We start from the raw sequence: 11,606 nt of genomic DNA on the forward strand, positions 1-11,606 counted from the left end.
CCCATGCCTTCTGCTTCCGTTTTTTCATGTTCATTTTCAGGTGCAACTCCCACTATGGTAAGAGTGGGACACAGAACCCACAGAAGAGAACAGACACCATTCATCTGAAAACAGTGCAAGGCTACCATGTTTGTAAATTCTTACGACAGTGAAATATAAATGTTATCATTCCATATTTAGTCAGTCATTGTGTTACATTTCCAAAGACAAAGTACACAGCAAAGATGATCACCTCTTGTGTAATATTAGAGACAGATGCGACATTAAGCACGAACACTTAGCAGCCACCAAAAGAAAATGACATCACAGGAAGCCTTGGTTTGCCACATCTCATGACGTCTAAGTCTTCTACAAGCTAGTTAAGTAATGCATAGTCTTATTTCAGAACAACACTTCTTCCTGTAAAAATTCCTTCCATTATTACTTTTTTCCTTCTCCATTCCTATTTTAGTGTGTGTGTGTGTATACAAATTTTTTTTAAGAGCAAGATGTTAAGATCTGTTTTTTCCTTACGTCTTGATTTTCTCAGCTGTTTTTTGGACTCATTTCTTTTTGCAGAGGTAGAAAATCAATAGTCACCTTCAAAAAGAATGCATGTCAGAACCTGACAGAGTAAAACCTGGCAGAATATCTTTACCATGCATATGTCTCAGATATATTCCACAAGCTTACTACTGCCCCTTATAGCTTTGAAAAAAAAAGAGGAAAAAAGTATGTTTGAAATCTAGAGATTCTCACTCTGAATATAGAACTTTTGATGTACTTAGAAGTCAGCAATTCATTAAGTGTGCCATTCTGGTACTGGAACAACCTATAAAACATTTACATCTCTAGAAGCATTTATCATGTAATGACAGGAACAATAAATATGTCCATTTTTAGAATCCCATAAAAGATCAGTTTCCACTCCAACACCCAACCACAGCGCAAAGTTTTATGGTACAGATGGTGCTACCTCAAATAAGGCATTGCCAAATACAAAAAGATCTATGGCTTGACTGTATAAAGGACTTTCTACCTGCGACTCCATTTGCCGGGGAGGAACTTCAGGGTTTCAACTGTACTTTACAATTGGCGCTAATCACTCTGTAGGATCATTTCAGCCATGCTACTTAAGATTCATCTAAATGAATCTAGTAAATAACTGAACTATACAATTTAAAACATTTTTTTTCAGGAGGAAGTTCCTTCACTTTCAAAAATGTCTGCTTATTAACTGCAGGAACTTAGGGGGATTCCTACTTTTACTGAAACATTTTTACTTTTAGAAGATCAGGGTGCAGGATTTAACTGCCTCTCCTCCAACACACAAGCAGTCTTGCTGAGCTCAGCAAAACTCATTGCTTTGTTGCTTAGAGATAGTTACCAACTTGTAAGCAGGTCCTGTTCTTTTCTGTGGGTTTATTCAAGTACTTGGAGTTGTGGACTTCCTTAAATCCCTTCCTGAATCAAAACTTTGAGATGACATTCTTTTGGTTGATTCGGTCATTTTCTATTCAGCTGCACTCCTCCTCCTCCTCACAAAAATGACTGGATTTGCAGTCCAGTGTCTTAGCAAGCAGTCAAAAATGTCTCCGCAAATCTCCGGATGCCTATACAAATGCCAAGAGTGGCAAAATAAAGGTACTCTATAACATTTTAGATTGGCATTTTAACTTTTATTGACAAAAGTTTGCTCTTTTCATCAACCACATTTGCCCATTTTTATATATAGTTTTTAGCATCACAGAAAAATGGGATTTACAAAGTTATATCTGACTAACTGAAGGGTGGGAGTATCTAGAAGTCAGGATCTCTGTTCGGAACAATGATCTTAAAAGGTTTGTTAGTTGTGAAATATTTTCAGTCTTTTTGACTTGCTTCTGTTCTCTGTTCACTTCTATCATTTAGCTCAATGTAGCACTTGCCTCAGTGTGAACTCTGTCTGCCCTAAAGCAAAAAAAATGATTGCTTTAAACAATAATATCTCAATAACAGTAATAGATAGTCTTCAGTTTATTATGCTGGCAAAAATGTCTGGGCCAACAAGACTGCCAAGAGTCATAAAACTCTTTTGCGTCACTACCAATTTATTGGCATGAATCTGTCATATCTTACTTTGATGTTTACTGGTTTTGACTCCAGCTCACGCCAACATTAACTTCCTTTGATTTTTAACTCTCTACTGTGTGTTTGGACACCTTTTGGTAGTGGATATTTTGGGGTTGGTATTTTATTTATTTATTTATTTATTCGGAAATTGATGTAGGAGATTATCTTTAAATTTGGTGTTCTGAGAAAGGGAGTGTCTGTTCAGGTTGATAAGCACTCTTTTTTTTCTTTTTTGTTTTTAATTGTGTGTTTAAAGTGGACTTGAGCTGAAAAAGATATGCTCCAATATTTTCTTACTTGACACATAGTGTTTAAATGTCATTATTTCAGACAGTCTCTTTTTTAAAATAGACATTTGAGTCTCCTGCTATGATAAGACCCAGCTCTTTATAGTACAAAATGTAATCAGCCACTTTCCATTACTATATAGTATGAGAGTATGACTTCATTCCTAACACAATTTACTTAAATTGGACATTTTGGCAGATGTGTCCATGAGACTAGAGGAGCAGAACTTCTATTAAATCATATCCTGAAACAATAACAGATTGTGCTGTAGATCTAGCTATGGAGAAGTTTCCAGGTCTGCTCATAACTTACTGAACATTACAGGAGACATTAGGAAAGTTTACCCAGCAAAAGACTGAAAAACACCCCACGATCTGGCCAGAAATGACATGCATAGATAAACAATTTGATTTGTGATGGAGATGAAGAGGTTTACATAGCACAGCTACCTAGACAACAATGGTCAGTAAACATGTCCACTTGTAACAAGTCCAATGACACAGATGAGAGGAAATGAGCAATTCTCTAGTGATAGATGCCTTTCTGTTCTACTCTGCTGGGCTCATATACCATCTTCCTTTGGAGACGTGACAATACAAAATGTAATTCTCCTCTCTGGAGGTAACGAACTGTGCAGGCCCTGTGGTGTTCTTAGGAATGATGTGTGTGTGTGTGCACATATTACTTTGTGCTTTACAGTAATGAAGACAGGTCAGAGAAATTCCCCTAGCACTTGGAATTAAAAGTGGTAAGTCTTATGAGTATCTGAGGAATCTCCACACATGATTTCAGAGCAGCCCAAGAGAGCTCAATCTCCTGCCTAAACAAAGTGGTGCTCTTCTGGCAGAATGTTCCTGGGAATGAAGCAGGATTGTCAGCCAGAGACTCCAACTTCAACCCCAAGAAGCACTGGGGTAATTTTTGAAATATGTTGGGTTGAGGGAGAAGTTCTAGAACTTGAAATATTCTGGGGCAAGTAAGAATGACTAAAACCTCTGTCAATATGCACATTTCACACTTGTACTTTATTTTGTATCTTCTCACTGGGGTTGCCTGTTGCCTCCAGTGAAGCATTTGATGTGAGGCTTTCTGTACATTGGTGGTAGAGGTCAATTATTAGCACTAACCTAAAAGCATTACTGGTTCCTAAAGATCGCAGCATCTGAAAAAAGCAAAACCAAAACATGACAAAATCCATTCTGTTCTGCAAATCTTGATTCTACAATGAGCTTCACTAAGTTTTCTGAGACCACAAATGCAACCCAATGTGCTCAAAACCTGGGATGATCAAACTCTGAGTGCTACGGAAAGATAAGCTTATCTTGAGTAGTATTTCCTCTTTTCTTGACTTCCTAATCTCTTATAAAAGACCTATTCAAAGGAAAGAAATAAAATGTAGCATTGGAAGTGCCATCTGGGTCAGCAAATCAATAAAGCACATACTTAAATTCTATTGACTTAAAACTGAATTGAGTAGTAACAAAGTACACCAAAGATTTCAACTCTCTGTCCAGAAAAACACTTAAAACATGCTAGACTAATGAGTATGAATCAACTTTTATTTAAATATGTTTGAATACTTGTGAAGTCAGAGATTAGAGGGCAAAACCAACCCCAAATAAAATCAGAAAATGCTTTACCAAAATTGGACCAGGAATTTTCATTCCAAATATAAACAAAGAAAATAATAATATTCTAAATGGGTAATTGCTGACTTGCAACAACTAATAAAATACCTGCAAAAGCAAAGGGGAAATAACGATTACTGTCCTACTATGGATGGAATAGCGACCCAGTCTTATCTCCCATGCCTTGAATGTCACTGAGTTGCCTTGACTTTTCCCTTCCACCGTTGAGATCTGATGAAAACTTAAGGATAAACTTAGTCTCCTGGCTTCTGTCTCTCACTAGTGAAAGATGAACTTCAACAGGTACTTTCTATAGTAAAACAAAAGCACTCCTTAAGCGTAAAGCAGTTACGAAGTTATGACTTTGAAAAAAGTAAAGGAAAAAAATAAATAGAAAAGCTGTTATTTCCTCTATTGCCCAGTGCATTTTAAGCTTAAGGACTGGAGAACAGGAGGGATGGTCTGTGATTGTACTTGGCTTTGGTCTTTTAGGTGTTCCTTAGAAGGTTTGCTGGGGCAGCCTTGCTTTGACTTTGGAGTCTTTATTCTACCTACTGTTTTGCTTGCTCAGAATTTGAAAGCAAGAGAAACAAGCACTGGTTGCAGAGCTGCCGTGACCAGCCCCGCTCCCTAGACAAGGTATCTCCCTCAGATAATTTTTTTTCTTTCTACTTCCTCAGAGCAATGCTGAGTATGTACTGCTTCCCTTCCCTCACCACTACTCAGAAGTGAGCCATCAAGACATTAAATTTGCAACCAGTATGGTTTCTGCCAACTTACATCAGATGGGCATTTAGCCCACTAGATCTGGTTCTAATAGTTTGTATACAACAGAATAAGAACCCTAGTTGACCTTTCAATTAGTAAAGTCTGTTGAAAGCACAGTGAGGTCAGAAAGAGCTAAGGAAACAACTCAGGGACCAAATTTTAGAGGACCTAAAGTACCAAAAGGTGTTTTCTCTGTCTTACTGTGAAGTTTGCTAGCCCCTGAAATAGTCAAGCTTTGAGCCAACAAAACACTGGTATAGCTGTTTAATTTCAAACACAAAAGCAGCCTCACTAAAGTCAGCAGGATTACTCATATGTCAAATACTGACTATATTAAATGGTTTGCTGGCTTAGATCCAACAGATGTTTATCAGGAATGGCTATTCCTTTAAAGAAAGCAGCAGCATTCAACAGTAAAAGAAAAGGCCTACTGTGGGAAAATGGGAAGAAGAAATCCACCTGAATGTAGAAAAGGGTGGGTGGGAATACCTTTGCTGATTAAAAAAAAAAAAACTCAAAAATTTTTTAGGATGTCTCACTACCCCAAGACTTGCTTATACACAACTCTGTTAGAATCTTCATTTGTCTGCTGAAAGCATGAAATGCCATTATCAGAGAGTCAGTGGTGTCATCAGACCCTGAGCCAAATGCTGCGGCTGTGACACCTAGGGCAGAGGAGCTGTTTTCCATCCATTCTTACCATAAATGACAGTAAAACGTGTTAAAGTTTATCTGGGTATTTCTTGTGTTTTAGTTTTCTAGTTTGGTAACCTATATTTAACTTTTAACTTTTATAATTAAAAGCTTGATCTTTTCAGCTCCTATTTCTACTAACAGTACCCTATTCATTTAAATAAGCATACAGAGGGAAGGCTATTTTCAGAAGTGATCGGTAAATACAAGCATTGGCTTATATTTACTTCTGTGGAAGTCAGCAGGAAAATTCCTACTGATTGTTACTTGGGAGTAGAACTATGTCAACACTGAATGGTTTTGAAAAGCACAGCTTAAGCGTCACTTTGACTAAATGCTGTCCAGGTATAATCCTGAAGAAATTAAGCTAAAATATTTAATTAAGTATGACATAATACTTTCAGTTCACATTTTTCTCCTTAACATAGGTGCCTTGTCTGCACAGGCAGAGACATACCACAGAATAAGTCAAGTACTTCCTACAGATACTGCTGCTTTTTTTAGGCAGCTGTTGTAGCACTTTATGGAGCTCACAAAGTTTACGTGAAATAGGTGTTTGAAATAAACCAGCTGTTTGCATCCTTGCTGCTATACCCAACTCCTGTCCTTTTTTCTTTTTTTTCTTTTTCTTTTTTTTTTAACAGATGGAATATTAGGAAAGAAGGAATTTAGGTAACTTGTATTTGCACTTGAGCAGTATACCATTAACATCTGACTAAAGACAGTAGATGATGCAGTTCTGCAAGAGCAGAAAAAAGTGACATTATTCAAGAGAATTATACATATACATGAACATTCATATATAGATATATTTTGGTAATTTCAGCATACTGACTTTTAATGCTTCTTTCCTGCTAGATTCAGGATGTTTTCTGAAGAATGAGGCTGTGGTCCCATGATAATTTAAGCCTACATAGATTGGGATGACTGCAAAATCTAACCTTACCAAAAAATATGTGCATCTTTCAGCTAAATTGGCTTCTGAGTTAGCTCATAACCTAAGTACTGGTGCTGGAGTAAGGTAGAAGATGGGAAAGCCTGGCTGAAGGCAAAGGTATGGGCATGTAATAAAAATGATCAACGTCTTACCTTTATTAAACATTTTCACATGATTAAGTCATCAGTGGTGGGTTCAGTCAGTTTTGTACGCTGCAAATGTTGTTGCCGTGCTAATATAGTGTTTCTGCTAGGCCACATAATTAATGAGGGTCAGGGCTGTCTTTCATTTCTCGTTGTGAAGTTATGTCAATAACTATCTTTTAACAGACATATCGCTAAAAACACACTATACAGAGGGTATAATTTTCTCTCTATATATAACTGTATATGACATATATTTCTTTTAGTTACGGATACAAAACATATCTGGCTATAGATATAATGTTTGAGTGCAAGGAGGAAGGGGAAGGAATACCTATATTCACAGTAAGATAGTAAGAGGTGCATTATATTTGGTATAAAAAATATAAGAAACTAAATGAAACAATTCAGAAATTGGATCCAGCAATGCTGGATTTATCTGCTTAATTTCCTGCAATACTTTTTTTATTTGAGACTTTGGAAACTGAGCATCACCAGTTATGTCTGTTTATTGTTTTCAATATATTTAGGTTTACAGCTATGGCATAGTAGATATACTGTATGGTTATCATGATAGAAATATTTGCCCATTATGTTTTGAGATGCTGCTATTTCCAGTATAACTTTTCATTAATTTTCTCTACCATAAGAATTTCTCCTTCACTCCCTGAAAACTGAATTTGCCTCACGTTTCCTGAATGTATTATGTGCAAAATTCAGAGCAAATGAGTGAGACATATTTGCCATTTCAGCTCTCCCATATAACACCCCCATCACCTTTTCCAAAATGCAGCTGGTGGTTCTGTTTTTTTAACATGAAAAACAATTCAGGCTCCACTTGGAGCAATGAATGTGCAAGGAAAGTGTGTCAGGTGTCAGGTCAAAATAACCTCAGTGATTTCAGAGTCAAACCTTACATGTTCAAAAATGACTTTAAATAATATTAAGTCAGCTTCAAATGAATCACTTTTGAAAATGGACTAAGCAAGCTTTAACTGGATATTAGTTTTTACAGTTTGATCTGATTTAGTCCATGATTATGTAGTGCAGTAGTTCACAACAAGCTGAATTGAGGGTTAATTCCCAGGGAGGTCTTTCTTTCATGTACAAAGATAAGCTTTCATATGCACGTGTCAGAATCTGCTCTCTACTGCTCTGTGATGTTTTGAAAAAATATATGGTCCTGCAAATGTCTAACATGACTCTGATCGTCCTCAACTCTGCATATTTCCATGCTATCACAAGAGCCGCCGCATCACTTCTAATGCTTCCCTAGCAGCTCATTAAAAAAATGCAGAGAATAATGTCAGCATCTCTGTTTTGATGAATATTTTGAAGCTCACATCTCTGCGAGTGCCTGAATAAACCATCCCTGTGGGTTATGCAGGAACCCAATCTCAGCCCAGGGCAGGGTAGGGGGCAGTTCTGCAGCCTTCCTGCTCTTCTCAGGGTCAAGGTGGAAGGTGCAGCCCTCTGCAGTCACTACGTGTGTGGGTATGGCACTGGACCTGTGTTTTAACAGCCGATGAGAGGATGTGCTGCTGCTGCTACCTCGCTTTAGCTTGCCGGCATGCAAAGTCTAGTTCTATAATGCCTTTTTCAATGGAACCAATGGTGCCTGGTCCAGTGGGTGCCTCTCACAACTCCTGCTGTGGGGGAAGTGTAGCTCACCTACTCTCCCACTCTCAATATGCTTTTGTGTCTCTGCTCTAATTTGGGGAAAGATATGTCCATTTTGTGTGAAGGAACAAGGCAGATGTATGCCAAATCAACTTGAACAAATATTTTAAAACCCTTTTGCTGAAAGAAATTGCAGGATGATTACAAAAGACACAGGATCTGAGGGTGTTATTCTTGTATACGGAACAATCTGTAGTTCTTCATTGCAATCCCCCCTTTCCCCCTCCTTCTTCAATACAAAACCATCCATTACAAAACTCCTGTAGGCATTGATTCATGCGCTTGTGATCAAACTTTCCTGCTTCTAATATTGGGAGCATTTTATAAAAAATGGTTGCAATTCTGAGGTGGACTTATCATGTCTGTTCCTGTGCTGTTGCGCAGCTGCCTTGTTATGCTCCTGGCCTCTCATCAGTGATTTCAGTCTTACTGTGAGACTCTACATAAATGAATCTCTGGGAAGAATACATTTATATTTTGATGATCACCTCATCTGCATAGCTGCACTGGGTACTATGCTTTGTGATAACAGTCAGGGATAGTAAAATCCTGATAGCTAGTCTATAGGCTTTTTCAAGGTAACACGAGATGATACTTGCCCTTGCCCCAGAACAATATCAGCTGTCTCATCAAGCAATCTGATCAGTACTGTTTCTCATGTGTGCATATCAGCCTGGACTTGTTATTCTGAGCATCAGATAACATGAGAAAATCCCTCACATTCCATAGTTTCACAAAAAGTTCTAAAGAGGACCGTTCAGTTGATTTGTAAAATGTGAATTACAGCTATGTGAAGGGTTCATAAGAGGATTCATCAAAGGGTATAATATTCTAAGGCTTTATACTCTTCCACCTTCTCACATTTTATTCTACAAAATAAATTTACTTCTAGATGATAAGCACAGGAGACCGTAGCAATCTCTGCAGCATCTAAAAATATAGAGGGCCACCAAGAAGCTGCGCTTCTAATTTAAAATGTTTTCTTTATGTTCAGGTCTATTATTTGGCTTAAATTGCAGATCTTGAGGGAAGATCTACCAGATTCTGGCAACGAGAACGAAGGGAGACTTTTTTTCTTTCCACTCTGTTTTCACTTTAATAACAACCTCTCACATATAGGCATTGCACAGCCTGTTCCATGACACTCTTTCACAGCCTCTTAATATGGATTTACACATGGAGAGTTACAGGTCCCCTCTTTAGCCCCTGCCTCCCACTCCTCTGGTTCAGCCCTAGCACCACAAATGCTGCTGCAGCATGGCACTGGGAATGCAAATATGCCGGTATTGTCAGGGGCAATGGGAATTATCTCAGTGAAAACCTCAATCCCTTAAAGAGAGAGGGTCTGAGGCTACAGCACAGTCACCAGCATTTATATCTCCTATTTCTCTCTTCAGATAGACCTGCAGGTTCCCAGGAGCTGCTTGTAGTCTTTTCAATGGTTGTACTGGGAGTGAAGGGACAGAAACCTGTGGCACCCACAAACCCAGCTGTTGCAATCTTTCCACTTGCATAACCATTTCTTGGATTGGCTGCTTTTTGTCCACGTTTGAGGTGCAGGCATATGACCTGAGAGATTCCCTTGTTGCTTGCTGTTTATTGGTAGAGTTGTGTTGCAACTGAATTTGTCATTTTATAATGTAAAGGCCTTGGACTTCACTTCCTGTGAACAGTCTCTGTTGACTGTTTTCAGATTTTAGCAGCCTTCAGAAAAGCTACTTTATTTTTTCTCCAGGGACAGTTGGGGAAGTGCTAAATTATGTGGTGAATTAAGTTTTTCTACAAGCAAGTTGAGGAATGAGGATGCTTTTGTTAAAGTTTCTTGACAAACAGCTGTTCTGTGTTAAGTGGAGCCTGCTACTGTTCTTAAACTGACTGTTTTTATTTTCACTATTACAGACTGTAGCTGGGACTTTCAAAAATTGAGCTGAGCACTGTATTTCTATCAACAGGTGGTAGGATGTGTCTGTGCATTCCAACCTGCTGTGTTAGCAATTACCAGGTATTTTAGGATCTGACACACCATGCTGAAAGAATCAGAATAACAATATATTTTTTCATTCTGTCCAAATTGTTCAGCTAACTGAAGTCAGAATCTAAAATATTTTTAATGTTGATATATATGCATACATATACCATCTGTTATATTCCCTATTTCCATTTTTATTTCAGTTCCAAGACAGTGTTGAAACAAAGGACCATGTCTAATGTCATACAGGAAGCTCTTTGTGCCAAATTAGAGCCCTATTTTCTTCCTTGTGCTCTATTCAGACATATATGGAAGGCTTGTATGGTAGAAGTGGAAGCCAATACAAAAATACCAAGATTTCTGTTTAATAATTTCTCTAAATCCAAGTACAGTTCGTTGTTTTATTAGCAGCACCCTTGTCTCATTTACAAAGTCTGTAAGGGAAGTAGGGCATATATTAAATGTTCAGTCTCACACTGGGGAAGAGGGGTTAACGTGAGCCTGAAAGCTGAGAGGAGGTCCTCACGGTGTGCTGGGCCAATGTTGGACAACGAGCGTGCTCTGGACAAAGCTACAGAAGAAGAGCTAGATTCTGTGGGGGTAAACCAGACATGGATGGAGCTCTAAAGAGAACCATGACTATGGAGAGAGGAGCAAAGCACTGGGAAAACTCACGATAGGATTAAAAAAAAGTAAATCTCAGAGAGAAAAAAATCATGGTTTTTCATGGTTTTTGAATATTGCTGAGAAATCTTACAAATCCACTCGGAGATTGAGAGAAATCAAAGACATCCTGTTGGTTGCATCTATTTTTTGTTAAATAGTAATGATTTGGGACATTCACACCACAAACTGCAGTTTTATCTAGGAGGACAAATCATAGCACAACAAGCAGCTGCACAGAGGCCAAAAGGACAGTAAGTATTTCATCTGGTGACCTTCATAACATGGAAGAAAACACATCACAACTTTTAGTTGCAGGGATGCAAATAGCTAAATGTCATTTGCACGGTTGCTCTGGAGTTCCTGCAGGGTTGGATGCTGTCAGGGATTTGCTTTAGCCATTCAGAAATGCTTACTGTTCTCTAGATAATGCCAAACTTGACTTGCCTGACAAGAAATTTGCCTGCTGTACTGTATGGTGACTTGTAACATCTATGTGTTTTTGTTTGTTAAGAGATGCGTGCTTGTATTCAGAGTTGTTGGCATATGGGATGGTGAGGAAACGGAACACCAGAAAGCCTGCACCTGCAATACTTTGCTGGTAAACTGACCACACAAGGCATGAGGCCAAAAATAACTAGGAAGATTCACTGCATGCAGTGAAAATAAACGTAATGAATGTTAAAATCCAAATGCTGCTAGATTGCCTTATGAAGTAATTGGGTAAACAAAATCATGGATACAGA

The sequence above is a fragment of the Apteryx mantelli genome, chromosome 1 (assembly GCF_036417845.1).
Source record: "Apteryx mantelli isolate bAptMan1 chromosome 1, bAptMan1.hap1, whole genome shotgun sequence".
In the NCBI taxonomy this organism is placed as follows: Eukaryota; Metazoa; Chordata; class Aves; order Apterygiformes; family Apterygidae; genus Apteryx; species Apteryx mantelli.